Source organism: Cephus cinctus, unplaced genomic scaffold, assembly GCF_000341935.2.
Source record: "Cephus cinctus unplaced genomic scaffold, Ccin1 Ccin1_scaffold1371, whole genome shotgun sequence".
Lineage (NCBI taxonomy): Eukaryota > Metazoa > Arthropoda > Insecta > Hymenoptera > Cephidae > Cephus > Cephus cinctus.
Window position 1 is genome coordinate 233,617 of NW_014333774.1, and position 17,341 is coordinate 250,957.

The window sequence follows — 17,341 nt, forward strand, 5'->3', positions numbered from 1 at the left end:
GGGGCAATTTATGAACTGACGCTTCCTTTATGATAGGGTGGCCTTTGGCCTGCGACTGAATTTTAACTCGTGACTCATGGACTATATATAGCACGGAATAAAGCGGAAAGCCAGTAAAGCACGTAGATAGAAGTATATAAGGGATGGACAAGCAGAGAATGCACCCCTCGGGCTTGATACCACGCGATTCCCATTTCAATATCCCTTATATTCATTTGGCTACGAGAAACTATCTAGACGGATTATATCCCGGGATTATACCAAGAGACCAGACAAAGGTTCACGAACTCCATCGATCCGAAGTATATATATTGAAAATCGTAATCTTCGCGAATACGTCATTATTCATTTTATTTATGCATATCGTTAACTCCGCGTGCGATCAATCTTCAATAAAATATTCATACCATTTTCAAATATCACGTATATCCCGCAGTATACATCCCATACAGTAACGACCACGTGTTATCATCGCCAAATTGTACGCTTACGTAAGGATCCACGCAATCAAGTGTACAATCGCATATCTGAATACAGAATATTTTCAAATATTCTTAATACCCCCTTAAAATCGCCCACGGTCCCGGTAAACATCGTCCGGCATATGTGGATCGGTTTCAGATTTCACGTCGTTGCCGCCTAAGCCGTCGTGCGTGTCACATTCTTCATTTTTTATTAATCAATTTTTAAGAGCAATAATAGCAAATCAATCTCAGAATTACCATGGGACACCCATAGTACCCAAGAAGTATTACCCGTACGCAGTTTGCACGTACACGGAAAAAAAAAAGAAAAAGAAAAAAAAATTCTCAATGTTCATTAGAAATTCTTTCGACGACATACGTACATATGTTTCCTGCGTGAGTCAGTCTTTCTCACGTTAATAATATCTCACGAAGGTATACGACTTGCTATTCCCATTGCTTGTAGCAAGTCATAACTGTATCTTTTCCACTGGTGTATACGAAGAGCCGCCTCGCTTCATCAATAATGACCAACGCAGGACGTTGCAGCAGCGTGGGTAAGCAAATATGTGTACAAGTACGCGGCAGTGCACACGCGTGACGGTACGCGCCTGATGGACATATGAGAAAAGTATCCGTCCATGAATTCCAGCACATTCGCGTATACGCGCGCATTCACCGTGGCGCTTATTCCGATAACAGCGAAGCGCACTTTCCTGCCGAAGCATTAAGATGAAGATACTGCGAGAAGCTTGGCCAATGTAACCGGTAGCCATTATCAATTTTTGTTGACATTCGACAAACAACCACCGCCGCTTCGTATCTACGAGTCAACAAGATTTAGCGATAAGTGAAATTTCAAATTTGATACCGTAATAGAAATTCGCATAATACACGCATATATCGACGGATCGATCGATCACGTTATTTCCTTTTATCCCATCCGTCACCCGTATATACATATATATATCTCGGAAAACGTACATCGGTGTAACATAACGTATTAGCCACGTGGCAAAAAAGATTCACAAGCGAAGAAGCACGTACTTTTTCGTACCAGTCAAATGACGCGCAGGTACCGTACAAAAAGAAATTTTTGAAAATTTTTTTTCTATTTACGTAAACATTTTTTTTACCACAAATCACAGTGGGAACAAAAATTCTCCCCTCCCCCTCCCCCCCCAAGGATCAAGATTTCATTGAACCGTCGGGCTTCGTCGGTGACGCACGTTACGCAACCCCAAAAATATATATATATATATATATATATATATATATATATATAACCTACACACACCATAAACTGTATTCATATTCGCCGTGACTTACGTTACAACTTATAAGAGTGACAGGTAATTCAAACCGCGAGACCTTCTAACGCGGATCTACCCTTTGGCGACGCATTAGTTCCGATACGTTGTGCATTATAAATCGATGAAAAAAAAAAGAAAAAAAAAAGAAACAGAGAGAAGAGTTCGTTCTTCGAGAGACAAGTATTCAATTACAATAATAATGTCGATGCACAATGAGTCGTCGTGAAAGGCTTAGCAGGTGAGCGCTTTGGAAGCCGATGAGACGAGGAGAGTGAACGAGGATGGCGAGATGGTCGGGTCCGAAGGAAGATGAAGATGAAGAAGGATGAAAGAGTTGGTGAGGGGGAGAGGGGTGGCTAGGGGAAACAGTCAAAGGAGATAAAGGTGGACGGTGGAAGAATATCAAGAGGATGGACCAAGCGTATACGCGGAGAGATGCTGGGGGAGGTAGGTAGTGACGGAAGAAAAGAGAGTGAGTATAGGAATGAGACAAGGAGATGGAAGAGAAAGGGAGGCAGAAGGAAGGAGAGAGAGAGAGAGAGAGAGAGAGTTTCGTCGGTTGCGTCGATGCCTCCGGGATTATATACGACGGCCAGCGACAATACGTTTCTGAGATCACTATCGGACCACTATTGTCGGCCATTAAAAATACCTCCTCAACATTTATTCGGCAAATAAATCTCTAAGCCGTGGAATGTCCCGTGCCCGTCCCCCGTCTCTTGACCTCCGGCCGATACGACGACGCTCAGCGCCGGTACGGCGCTTCGGCAGCGGGGCCGATCGTCATTGGGGCATCGGCCGATCGTTTCGGTTGATTCGATCGACGTGCCTTAATGATGCCTCATTGACTGGGTCGCCGGGGAATCTTTGCCGGCTGCTAAAAGGCTATTATTTGATTTTTGCACGGGGTTTGTGTCAATTAGATGGAAATCAAAGAAGTTTCATGAGAAAAACGTATACCTTTGCGGAGGACACTGGTGGGGCATTGCGAATTTTTTTTTTTGCAATTTCGTATTCGCACTGTCGAACGTGCTAGCGAGTGAAAATTTCGGATCAGCAGGGAATCCTTGCACCGAATTCGCGGTTCACCCGGAGCGTGACGAATAATTGAGTTAATTAATCCGTAGCGCGGGAGGAGGGGAGGTGGTACTGATAACAGATAATAATCTGTATCTACGTAGATAAGAAGTCCTTCAGTGACGTCGGAGCCAGTCCTGCGAATATTCTCCACTCAAAGTTCTCCAATTAGATCGTCCCTCGTACACGCGTCACGTGCACCACCGTTTTAAATGTACCCTCGGCTGCAGACGCAATCGCAACGGGCGACTCCTCGAGCGCCTAATTTACGTGTTGATGATTTAAACGTAGCTCCTTAATGAGGATAGTTGATTAAATCGACGGAAGGAGCTTCCTTTTGAAATATCAGCAGAAGATAAATCAAATGTATATATATCTTAATTACATTTAGCGAAATAGACACTTTCATTGGCGCGCGTCTCAATGCGCTTCGGTCGACCTGCCAAATATTTCCGTTTCAAGCTGCGACTGCACCTGCGTGTATACGTATTGAAAAAGAAATAGAGCCAAACTTGATTTCTCAAAATTTTCGAAAAATTCGTCATTTGTCATAAATATATTCGAGATGCCCTCGAGTTTCACCGATATCTCCATAAAACGTGACAATAGGACTTTTCCTCCATTCCATTATCGATATTCCCACCACCTCGATTCCCCATACGCCAACTGTATGCCTATCGGTATCACCACTGGAACATCCCCTCCAACGGTCCCATAACCTATAATAAGTGTCACGTGCGATCGGCGACCGACAAACTTTTCTCATGTACGACGAACCGAGAGCAGATTCGCCCGGCGCAATTTTCCATCCGAATCCCACTCGTATCCCGAAGCCTGTCCTTCCCGGAAGTGACGATTCCTGTACGAAGGACCGAAAATGATTTCGGCACGCTTCCACACGCGCGACGGTATTGTGGCGCATTTACAAAGGGACGAAGAACCACGCGTCGGCAATATGTCGCAGCTGCCAGTCATTCTCCGTAATAACTATTCATCTCCCGAGATGCGCACTGATCTCATCAAGCTACCTCAGACATATTTAAAACATGCAGCAACGAGGCCTGCAGCCAATCGAAAAAAAAAAAACAAAAAAAAAATGTGCAAAATTGCAATTTACAAAATTTATACAAAACCCCAACTTATTGTACCATACCATATATATATGTATATACACAGGACAAACAGCATCTGGACCATTATCATCAGCATCCAAGAGGATGCATTATCGCCTCTAAACTCGCATCGGTGCTGCCTCTCACGGCATAAATCGCCAATTGGATGGACAGAAGGATATGCACTGGCGTTTCCATGTAGCGGCTTGACAGTCGCCGTAATTGCTACAATTCTCGCGGGCAAGCATGTGACGTCATGTTACCTCATCCCTTAATCCTCTCGTTACCCCCCTCCTCCTCCTCCTCCTCCCGCCCCCCCTCCGCTGCTCTTCAACGAGGACCCCCCTCACCCTCCCCGCCGCATACGTTGCGCCTTTTGGTCATCGATTCGAATGGACGTATCGCCGCCATAGAAACGTCGATAGATAACGTCGCCGGGCCTCCGTTAACGACGGAAGTTAGTAAACGCTCCGACGTAAATGACCCGACGTCGTAAAGCGACTCGTGAATCTTCCCCGGGAGTATCTGCGAATCGCGTACTTCACTCGGAGGAATCACTGGGTGCCAAGATATACGATTATGTTTGCGGAACCAGGCCAAGTACATTGATCGTTATTTCCTATGTTACCCAGACGAACATCCCTAGAGATGGAATCCTGTATATCACGTGTAATTGCAACTACCTGTATCCGATGACTAATACTGCTAATGATTGACGTATTAATTCGATGTTACACGTTAATTCGTCACCCGACACTTTCAATTCGTACAACTCTCCTAACGTGCAATGGGCGGATGATCCATAGGTATAAAATTTTTTTAATATATCCGCAGCATCCAATCGGACCAAAGATTCAGATGAATCTTCGACAATACGAAACGTCGTGTACGAGAATCGGGATTTCAAGAATATTCGACGTCCGAGATCGTCGCGGGACGTAAGAGACGAGGGAGCAGATTTTTAAGATGAAATCTCGAAAGATCACTGCTATCGGTACCAGTGCCATATTCGGCGCGGATGCTGTAAAAAGAAATGCGTACGATACACGTGTACTTGGTATTACACTCTAATGAGCTATTAATCATCGTTTGACCGAGCGGACCACGTTAATGACTGCTTAATAAATAGCAGCGTGCGTAATGACCCGTCATGACGTGACACTAGTCGTCAGCCAGTCATCGCCTCGAATCACGAGGGTCCAGATTCTTTGCCAGACGTCGTAAAGGTCCGAGGGACGGTGGTCCAGCTGACTTCTCGGTCCGTAGGTCCCTTTCGAGGAAGACCGAACTTTTGGTCATGCCCCGTGGCCCTTGTTACCATTGCGCGAGACAATGACCCACTCATTTCACCAGGGCAGCATCCCTGATCTCCCGCGAACAGGATGACGTAAGGACCACACGCATTGCTCGGAATCGAGTTCATCCTTCGGATTATCTCACCGTGAAACATCCCCCTGAAACTATGCCTATACTTTCGTACCGCTACCTGATACGTTGTCTCCAGTTTTCGCTGGATCCTCGAGTGACGTCACGTACTATCGTTTAACCCTTTATCTCTAAATTTTACTCTACATTCGCCCGTTGCATTCTGCGTGGTCATTTTTTTTTCCTCGGATTTTACTGAAAAATTCCATCTATTCCGTGAAACAGGATTAGACCGAACAGTGACGAGATTTCGCCTCGTGTATCAAAGTGAGCAGCATCCGTAAGCCTTTGGCACCCGATCAAAGGATGTATACGTGATGACCAGTGGTAGCAGGTTGCTTGCAGCATTTTGTTACCAGCCAAAGGGAATAATGGCTGCACCTGGGCACTTCCGGTAAGCGTCCGTGTACGCTGATCTTGGGTTATAGGAAAAAAGCGTACGAGCTATTACATGGCCAACGGCCGTCACTCGTTATCGGATAAATCTTCAGGGCTCTCGAGTAACACTTTCTTCGATTCCGCTATTCGTTATTTATAACGAATATGAAGATTGACGGGTCCTGTCGAAATTTCATTCGCGTGAGATTGAGAAATCTGGAGCAGATGCTGCGTTCGCTTTTTCAATCTTACCCAAAAGTACATATGGAGACCGTACGTCATATTGTATACGTATATAGTACGCGCGTGACCCCCTTTGGGTCAATGTTTGATATCGATTTCTCATTGGGTAAAATTATAGATAATTTCAAAATGTCTTTTTGCGACGGACGACACGTCGTTAGCGACCAAATAACCGCTCGTAAAATTCTTACCTATGCATTAGGTCTATATTCAGAATTAAAGTTCATGGCAAGAGGGGGCATGGCGAATTTAATAAAATTTATTCGCTCTACCTTCCACGTGACTCTTGTAAATTATCAATTAGCCGTTGAGTGCAATGCGATGTCTTGTGGATTAACGCTTAAGCTCGACCACACAAAGAGACACGTTCTGCCATCGTGGAAACGCTTTTTCATTTATTTACGCGAACGTTAGTTTACATTATGCATTGCTACTTCAGGTTGCCTTGTAGGCACCGTGCGGGGTAGGTTGTACGTAACATCCAACCTATCTACCAACCTGCCAACCTACGTCTACTCTGGCTATAGTCTACCGGGCTGACTGGCTAACCCGACTGTAGTCTAAGGACTGACTTTACTTTTCCGAGAAGTCACTGACGAGCAATTTTGTGTTTTGAAATTTAAGAATTCAAGGAAAGCACAATCTTCATGGTAATTTTCACTGCGAAAAGAGAGACCCGAACGATTTTTATGGTAAAAAAATGGCGGCTGCTCGGTGCGCATGGGAATGACTTTCGGCAAGAACAAAGAAACCACTGCCATTAGGGCTTTGGGGTGGCAGAAAGTTTTGGGTTTATGCTGCTCGTTTAATGTAAATGAGACGAGAGAGATGCCCACATAATAATGCTACATTTTCGTAGCTACGTCTAATGCGAGGTTAGGGTGAAAATGAATTATTGGTGTCTCTGGCCCTTTTTATGGCCACGCCGTGTATAAGTGCTGTGTAAGTTTTTTCTTTTTTTTTTCTTTTTTTGAGAAAGCCTAATCAAATTTACACGAGAGTAGTTGAAAAAAAATATTTTGCTTCATCTTTAACACTAGAAAGACCGAAACTTAGTATATACCTATATTGCCCAAAGCAGTCAAAATGACTGCATTGTGAAGGAATAACTAATGTGTAAAGAAATTGGTTTAAAATTAATTTTCACGATTTTTCATATTCTTTACAGTTTTCCGCGAATCGAGTTCTCAAGTTAAATTAAAATTTCGATAAATACTTGATTGCTTGCTTCTTTTTTTAATTTTCTACATTTTTCTTTTCGTCTCACTCGATTCGTTCGAACGTTTCGAAATTAACCTGTACAGGTAATACCGAGAAATAAGTAAAAGTTAATGGCAACCTGCCTTGACGATTAAACCCCTGTGACGTAACATATTGTACACGCATGGCTTAATGCGTGCGCTGAATCGTTTCGCGTAAATGGCTTGTTCGTTGACTCAATCGATTCTGAAATGCGCTTTACTGCGTTCTTCAATCATTACGTCCAGCCGGTAAATCCCAGTTTCCCTTGCCATGTACCAACAATCATGAGAAACGCGAACGATCCCTCACCGCAAATCATGCTTGTTCTCGATTCATCGATGCTCTTAGCAAACATAGAAATCCGTGGTTAACGTACATATCGAACAGTAGGTACACATGGGCGTGAGTGGGCAATTATTTATATACACAAATATATATATATATATATTGGGACGAATTGATACGAAAGAACGATTAATGACAAGTAGGTACAATGACAAAAAAGGGTCACTTATTAATTTCCAATTTTTTTGAAAATAATTAATAACATAATTAGTGCATGAAAAATTTCAATTTTACAATTTACAAAATTATCAAAATGAAAAAATATTTTTCGATGACATGTCAGAATCCCCATTTAATATTCAGACAGGAAGTGACTGTTTTACCGTGACGGCTGACTTTAATATGTCAAAGCCGTTCCAGGCAGAATTTCTCGATAGTGCAGATTTATAGAAAATCGATCTGCGTAGTTCAACGCATCTGCCTGCCCGTAAAAGCCACTAGAGTCCGGGGCATGTGTCGATGATTGTAAATTCATTAGAAAACAGAGCTGGAATATATATACGTATACATGACGAATTTTTATATAAGCGTAAAAAATAATTGTACGAAGACGGTACATCGCGTTACGATTCATAGGAAATTTTCAATTCTGAAAAGGAATCGGACGCAGTGATGGCTATCGGATATAGCTACCATCCTGCCTGACCACATCCTGGTAAACGTGCAAACTGAGCGAAGGTGGCAAAGACTGGCAGATTCAACGTTTTGCCGATTTCAGAAACGCGATGCGCGCCAAGTCCGAGCAAACTGAATTACGTTATGTCGGCCCCGATTTGCACGCTAACGCCACATTAGCTATTGGCACTGGATGCCCATTGGCACTCGATGCAAATCGCCGCCATTAAGCTATCCACGAATTTATACTACGGCGCCTATGGCCACTGCATAGTGAATCGTTACACGTTGCGAAATGCTTCATATATATTTTTTTTATATACAATACATTCGAGTTAATACGAAATTAAAAAAAAAAAATAATGAATAAAATTTTATTACGAAAATTAATTATTTTTTATCATATTATCACCTGTCAACGTTTCTATAATACGTTTTTACTGATGCAATAATATAATGGTTATTCCGTCGAGCCATTATTATTATTATTATCATTCGTTCTGATATCATGGACCGGAAGTAGAATCGATTGGACGTCATTGAAGAAGAAGCAGCTGGCATAAAAACAGAGCAATAATGGAATGAAGATGTAAAATGAAGAAATTGCGGAAGGCCAAGGTAAATTGCAGAATATATATATATTACTTTTTTTTTAGTTGAAAAGCAAACCAACGGTATCCATGACGCAATAAGGTCCGCACGAGTTCACGACGAAGGGAGTAAGCGATGACGATCGGAATTCAATATAAATTTATCGCGCCGCTAAAATTTTGAAAAAAAAAACAAAAAAAAGAAATTATCGGTAAACATGGCCGCGCATTCGATGCACTCGCAAACAAGACCACGTGGCTGGCAGCGAACGAATTGATACGGATCCGTATGAAAAGTCATGCACGAAACAAAGTGAAACGAGAGGAGGCCGTACAGTCGCGTTGAAAAATCGATAATTTCGATATCGAATATCGCGATACGTGCAAATTCGAATTGAATACATAGAATTCAGGTGAAATGACGATTCGACCGTTGCCGGCTGAATTAAAATCGAGAAACGCGTCTATGAAACGAACAGCATCGCCGAATAGGCTCGTAAACGGAGAGCATGTAAATAACAAAGTACAGTCACTTCGATCGATAAAGATCCACGTTGCTTGATGGAAAAAAAAAAAAAAATATTTTGTTGAAAAAATTTTTTTTCCAAAAATTGATACACTCGATTCTGTTATCATTGAAAAATTTCCCACTGCTCGTTCGATACCTAAATTTCCTCTGTCCTACGTCACTCCAATTCGACTTCCCTTATAAAAACGACACTCCGGCACTGATACAGCCTGACACAAATTTCCGTATCGTCTTCGAATCTTCAGGCTAAGAAGCTCAATCGCAAAATTAGCCATTAATCTCGTTTTCCGATTGGCCTGCCCAGTGGTAGACACTGTACGGTTCCGATCGATATCACGTGCGACGTGCACAGTAGTTTCCACGTACGGGAGACGAGTGGCAGGGGTTAACAGACAATTAGCAAATAATTTATTTAAAAATAATGAACATCCCTCATGCGTACCGACGTATTTGCACGGGAACGTTGAATGGCTTGTTTCCGCAGGTTATTAAAAAGCGCACACACGGTATACACTCGGCGAGTGGTTATTTCGTCGTATTGCATAATGTAGAGTCGGAACGCCTCGTGCTTTAATGCGGTCCAAAACGAAAATGTGTTTAATCGGCAAGGTCTGCTATACCGTGCAATATATATACTATACTGCGGTACACTATAGTATGCTATGCTATACGGAATATACATAAATGCCCTATAGTATATACACCGCGTATAAAAAGCTTGTAAAATAAAATATCCCCAATGAATATTTAGATTATCTTTCAAAACCAAAATAAAATGCATCATCCGTTTCTCCAGCCGTCGAACCAACAAAGAAACGTGCGTTTGCAAATAAGTTACGATTACGTCGTAATTTAGTGACGCGGGGAGGGGGGGCAGGGCGGGTACCGTGCGGTTATTATAACGTCGCAATAAACCATACCATGGGAATTCACTCCGACGCCTTTTTTAAATTATTTCCACCGACCGCAAAACCCCATAAACATTGACAGTGGCCGACCGCAGGCTGTTATTGGTAGGTGAGATTTGTTGAGCGATTTTATCTCCGACTTTCCATCGAAGCAATTCCCGAAGGATTCGACCTTATTAAAAATCTAAGACCGCAAAAATGAAGGGTTAACGAATTACTCGGCCGAGGGACGGAAGGGTCGGGTACGGTCGGACGTAAGAAAACCGGAAGTCCTACGTGTAATCCTGGACGGCGAAGACCAGACAAGCGCAATCAATTTTTACCTGCCATTTTTCAGACGTAACCGAGACCATTGGATGATAATCTCAGACTTTCAACTTCGTCCCTACTTCCGGTTCATCTCGGTCAAGATCCTCACCGTTCCTCAGCCTCCCTCCCCTACTTTTACCTCTATACTCTGTCCTTGTTTACCAACCACTGAAACTTCCTGCTCCCTAGGGAATACACAGCTTCCTCTTACGAACACCGGGCATTGACGCTTGCTCTCGTGTCGGGGACCCCCGGGGTCATAGGTCATCCAATTCTTGTATAACAATGTCGCTTGTCGACTGAATTGCAAAATTGATTGTTTAATGAAAGTTCGGAATATCGTCAATTGGCCGTGACCTTGAGTACTCTTGCTCCGATTATTGCAGATTGACTAAACGGCGGTACCAGTATGCAGAGCATTGTTGTGAAAGAGACGTCATACGATTCGGCACGTCAGCGTTCGAACTGTAAATTCCGATATCGATCGAACCAGTCGAACAAGTTCAACGGCATATTGCTCGTTGATAAAAAAGAAAAATGACGATCCCTGTTTGCCGAGTGCCTGTGTAGGTAGACAAAAAAAACATATCGAACAGTGATCGATTATCAGAGAATTTTTAAGACAATACTTAATGAATGACCCATTCAAGAAAATGAGGAGCAATCGCTGCTCACCCTGCTGCTCCGTGTCTCTTCCATGAGTCAACTTTTATTTGCCCAATGTCCAACCGGTATAATTAATATGCTTCTCGTTGTTTATTGTATTCCGACGGTTGTTGCAACGGAAAGAAATAAAATTATCAAACACGCTCCAAGCCCTATTGTTTCGTTAAAAGACGACGGAGTGCCGAAGGACGGAGGTAAAAAAAAGGGAACCTTTTTTTTCTCTCGCGTGATTCGAGTTTTCTTTTGAAATTTAAAAAAAGAATTTTTGTCGTCATTACATTTTTTGGGGGTTTCTTTCGAAATTTTATCCAAGTCGAATATACAGGATTTTTTATATATACAGAGTAACAGTGCTGCTGTTTTATACGTGGGCTTATGAGGATGTCTTGCTCGGTTACGTCTTCTACGGGACGTTCGATACTCTTGACGTGGCTCGATCGGATTTCATTGTACGTGTAGCAAAGTTCACGGGCGACTATAGTCCTTGGTGGGGATACTGCATCACAGCGAAATGCATTTCAATGTAAGAGGTACCCAATGCTGGGAATTGTCTGAGTTGAAATTATTTAGCATGCAGCGAATCTGCAGTTGATTACTCGGAAGTATTATGGTAGAAGTCAATGAGACTATTTGTTATTAAGGGTAAACTTTCAAAATGCATTACCGAATTACCTTCTGGTATGCGCTGATTATAGCAAAAATATAACTTAAGATCTAGACGCAAGAAAGAGAGCAGAAAAGATCACTCACCACGGGACTCTCCGTCTTCTCAATGGTTTTGCCTGCAGTCCATCCGTAGAACCAGTCTCCATCCTCTTCGGTACTCGTGGTCCATTCAGGCGACGACTCGAGGATTCGGATCTTGGCACTTGTCTTTGCACTAAGCGTATTTCGGATGCGGGCTAATTGTTCACTTGTTACGTCTGTGGCTAAATTCGCGGATTTTCGCGCGCGACACCGAATGACTGCGGTGCGGTTGTTTAAATGGACTCGCGGTGTTACGCGGTTTCGGAAGTGGCGGTAAGGGGTACAGGGGGAAACGGAGTGAAATAGGCTGAAGGTCCGAGGGAGAGAACCTCGAGAAAAAGATGATATAGGGCAATGAGACACGAGAGTTCAGACTTTGACAAACAAGAGAGTTATGTTGCTGACTTAATAGAGCTGACTGTGATAACAAAGTGATATCGCGAATGAGGTATAGCCCAGCGGAAAAAACGTGGAAGACAGGTAACACAAAGAAAGAAAGACAGAGGCAGAGAAGTCGGCCCAGAGCAAGAGAGAGAGAAAAGTAAATAATCAAGTGAATATACCTCAGCAGACAGACGAGAGGAAGATGAAGAAAAGCCTTAATGAGAAGAAGACAGGGGAAGAAAGGAAGAACGGAAGTTCGCGGCGTCAAAGATCCCGAAATAGGAGATCGGCTCTCGGAAGACTAAAGGCCAGGCTAATAAATTCTGCCGCGTCCCAGTGACTACCCCCTCCCGCCCGAGTACCGATAAACAAGCGCTGACCTCCCGCGACCAATTTGTCAATTACAATTTGTGCAGGGTTCGTCAACGATGCCCTCAAATCTATTCACTCCTAAGTGCAGGCCGGTCTGTGTTTACAAACTTTTCTTACTTCGGAGCATCGTTGACGCACCCTGTACCAGTCCAAAGTCTTCCTTGGCACAGCTATAGCTCCCTTGTCTGCCTCGTCCGTCTTTTATCTGGCAATACAAACACGATACTGGAGGATATGTCTTACGTCATTTGCGCACCTTCCAACAATGCAATAGCGTAGAACGAACCTTTACCTATGCTACATTTTAGTAACACATTTCCAAAGTATACCCAGACTATATCATACAGTTTCATTAGCTATGCTATTTATACTTCTGATTGATCAATTGCAGATCCACTGCATACTAAATAATTTTGTCTCATGTCTTCATACTCTACAAGTCACTACTAAAACAGTATATCTAAAAATTGATATAATGAAACGAATATCTTGTTATCAAACTCATTTTCAAAACACCCGATAAATCCTGACGTATATCACATATAAATATCAAAATATACAATTGCGCAGTGTCGTACCTCAACAGGGTCGAGTAACTGCATTTGCATAAGCGGCTGCATCATATTGTTTAAATTCATTTAATTGCATCTATTCCGCATCACACTGATATATGACACACATGACCCACAAACACACATATACATAGCTGATATCACAGGACGAAAATAAAGCATGAAAATTATCTATAATGATACATCAATAATACACGTCCAAAAAGCTATTCCGAATGAAGTATAGGTACAATCAAGTGAATAAAATAATGATGAATTTCATTGAGCCCCTTGGACTCCGAAGCCCTCGAATTATCCATTCGGTACAGAGTGACGCAGAAGTATACCTAGATATATGCAAATCGATGATATTATATGCGGGCATGAACAAAATAGTCGACGTAGAATGGTTAATCGGGAACGTCCAGGCTGCAGATAGAGCGAAGTGGCCCATTGGAAAAAGTGCGGGACGGGACTCGCATGACAAATAGTCCGCCATGTTCTTGCATGATGGATCGGTCCGCGTAAGCTGTGCATAACTGTTCCAAGTATGTTGCACGTTACGTTTACATTCCTTCGTGACGTAGTTCCATTATTTCTGCAACTCCGTCAGTCCTAAAAACTGCAATTCCCAACTGGATTTTCCTGAGGATTGAAGGTTCAGTATATGAGCACATAGCTTCCCTTACTTATATACATATCATATACACTCAAACCCCTAACCATACCCAGCTATACGTAACAGCATGCCAACTTTAATTAATAAAAATTGAACAACATACAAAAGTACCAACTTGAAAATATCCCGTTTACAAATTCGCCAGCCGATTCCATCCAACTTCCTATTAATCTGCCAGACAAGGCGCGAAGTCCTGAACGAGATTCTCTCACGTGGCGAAGATACGTCAATAAAACACCTACTCCTACCTTGGCTGTCGCTAACGATGACTTTTACGAGCTAGTACGGATCACCCGTTATATCGAATGAAACGTAGGGACATAGCATTGAGGAAGGCTTAAAAAATCTTCCCGACGAAAGCAATATCCGAGCAAATAGATTATTTTAAGGGGTTGAGCTACGGGGGGATGGAAGCGACTGGAGAACGCTGCTTCCAATAGGGTGGAATAATATCTTATCCGGGCGGCGTATAGAGACGCCGCAAATTTGATTTTTATACTCGCGTTTATAACGTAGTTATAATGCCCGTCATTCTCATCCTTCTTCCTCCTTCCCCGACTCCCCCTATCCACCTTGTCTGAGCACCCCGACGTCCCCCTGCACCCTTGTCACGATATCCTCAGGGATCACGGACGGGAGACCGGGATGATGTCGGCGAGTTGATTTTGACAGTATATAGAAAAAAGAAAAGAATGTAAAAGGACAGAAGAGGGTAGGAAGGAGTGTGGAGTCTACGCCATTTTGCTGAGTCACTGATCCTTCGTCCACTGTTCTCAACGCGAAGATCTCTCCTTAAAATAGTCTTGTGTGTCGTAACGGCTTCTGGTATCTATGAAAGTTTCTATTTTAATATATTTTTCTGCTACGTCAAAGCATAGCGACGTGAAAATGACGTAATTGATTGGATTGTACACACCGGGATTGAAGAATATTGAAATTTCGTCTGGTCCATTGGCTTTCCGTTCACTGCATTCGGTAGCGGCTTGGTTTGAGATTATATGCTGGGAATATTGTGATATTCCATTGTTAAAGATTTTTCACCTGTAACCAAGGAACGATAAGCTTAAAATAAAATTGGTGTTCGGGAATAGCAGTGAGATTTTATAAGACACCGCGGAGACGACGGCGAACAGGGGAGAACCTTTTATCCTTGTACACTAAGGGAAAACGAAGTTTACAAACGAAGGAAAATTCGATTTCGTTTCCCATATACGACGCTTGTATTCATTCCTGTGGCAGCGGCGCACCGAACTCTCCGCCATTGACTCAGCCCGTTTCTAAATCGTGAGACCATATCTAATTTCCATTTTCATAAAATCAGCCCTCGCCGCTTTGAAATAATTGACGAACCAAGCGGTCTCGTGTAATTTGTCATTTTATTTTGTCCCTAATCAATTGCACGGCGTCTCTGCTGTTCTTGTGGCTAATAAAAATATCACTATTTACTTACTACGTTGTTAGGATCTTCTTAGTTTACTAATTGGATGCACTTATCGTGTGGCCTTCTGGGAAACGTATCAATTAAACGTTATTATCGTAATATCCATAGGATTATCGTTGAAGATATCTTGAAACACCTTTGTCCACGTTTATACGTAAGCCGTAAGAATTTTCTCTGTATGTTGCAAGGGAAGACAAAGTGAGAGTAAGACGATACAAGCCATTGAGAGATAGCATAATTACTAGTAACTATAGAAACCTGTAAGGCATGCGCGTTTACTCGAATGACAGTGTTCAATCACCGGCATCCTATGAACGTGAGTCGAGAGAGAATTATCGGACGGGAGAAGACACCAAAAGAGCAATGAGAGAACATTTTAAGTCTTGTCTCAAATATCCAAGATGAAATTCATACTTTCCAATTCGTTGCTTAACTTCGGAAACACTTGACGATATAATCTTTTGGTGTTATATGTATACCAGAGGGAAAGAAGAAATCAAAGAAAAATACTGAACAAGCAAAGTTCGTAGGGTTAGTTGGTAATACTGATTTGACAAATCCGAAAATTTTTTTTTATATAACAATTTTTTCTGGGATCGTAATGTTCCGAACAGTTCTGAACAGTATCGTGTGTTTAAGAAATAGTTCCGTTGACATATCACGTACGAGTATATACAGTGTCAGAAGCAAACTTCCTTTGATACTTTTATTATGAATAACGGATGCAAGTAGAACTTACCTTTCTATCCTTATCTAAGGTATTTGGCAATCCCAATGCGAGCGAAGATCGTGCTTTGAAAATTGATAATATTTCAACCGACCGAGCAACTCCTTATAATTGGCTGGCATCTGCATGCAATCTTTACACTTATTGAGGTTTAGCCGCGAACCGGTCGCTTCTCCTGTCCGTTTTTATCATTTATGCCTGGTACACAAGCAGCTCCTAGCACGCGATCCCAAACCCCGCCGTTCCTCATTCAATGTACGAATGCCGGGTGAGAATTTGCCTCGCGCCATTTACGTCCATTTAAAAGTAACGTACGCAGTCACTAACCGACTGAACGTTGGTCTTACGTAACAAGTTAGACACTAACACAGTTGAAACCATTAATTATACAAAATTATTTATTCCATGAATTTTCTTATAATTAACTCATGCAAACTAGGTTCTAACAAAGTTTGAAATTCGCTAATAATAAATTAATCATAGCTTACTTGACTAGTGACTGCTGACGTCTGTAGTAACTGTCATGGCCGCGACGCAGATCAGCAGGCCTGTACGGATCGCGAGGCTATCGATGTATACGATGCTTATAACTTCTAAAATCGTGAATTCCCATAAAAATCCGGTGAAAACAGTTTACAAAGTTATGTCTCTTACGTTTTATATATTTAATACCAAGTGAAAAAAGTGCATCCCAAGAGAAACGATGGCCAAATGCATCTATGTACTGTAATCGATGGACTGGCACTCTCGGCATCGGCATCGGCTTTCTGCCACGTTCAACCCCCCAACTCTTGGCGAGACGTGCTGAAGTTTAATCACCGTGATAGCGATACCAACGTCTCCTTTTCCACGGTAGACAATAGAATTACGTGCTTTCGTTGTTACGACACCGCTACGCTCTATGTAAGAACAGAGAGACGCTATATGCCAAGAATTCAGTACCTAATACATATATATCTATCTGCCACAGTACATAAACTATCGTACATAACCTTCATTTTAAATGTTTTCTCGTCTCATGATTCTAACCATAACACGATTCTCACGTAGGAACGATCAGCCTCTATTCTAACCTCCTAAGGGTAAAGATGTGTCGCTTTCCAAGTAGGATTGAGAGATACAGATGTTACCGAACGATAGAACCAAATGATTACAGAACAGTAACGTGACGATAAACACGACTCTAGTATTATCAATCACTGTTGTATCCTGACTTCTCAATAC

At 42.4% G+C, this 17,341-nt stretch overlaps 1 long non-coding RNA gene across 1 annotated transcript in view; it reads right to left on the minus strand.

Annotated features, from left to right (window-relative positions):
• LOC112495157 overlaps positions 1 to 16,671 on the minus strand; it is a 143,346-nt gene extending 126,675 nt beyond the window's left edge. Inside the window, exons 1-4 of the long non-coding RNA XR_003061449.1 lie at positions 16,606 to 16,671; positions 15,400 to 15,564; positions 14,866 to 14,990; positions 11,967 to 14,778 (exon numbers count right to left, since the gene is read on the minus strand). This is a non-coding gene — a long non-coding RNA (uncharacterized LOC112495157). The remainder of the gene's footprint in view (positions 1 to 11,966; positions 14,779 to 14,865; positions 14,991 to 15,399; positions 15,565 to 16,605) is intronic.
• Positions 16,672 to 17,341: the final 670 nt, after the last annotated feature.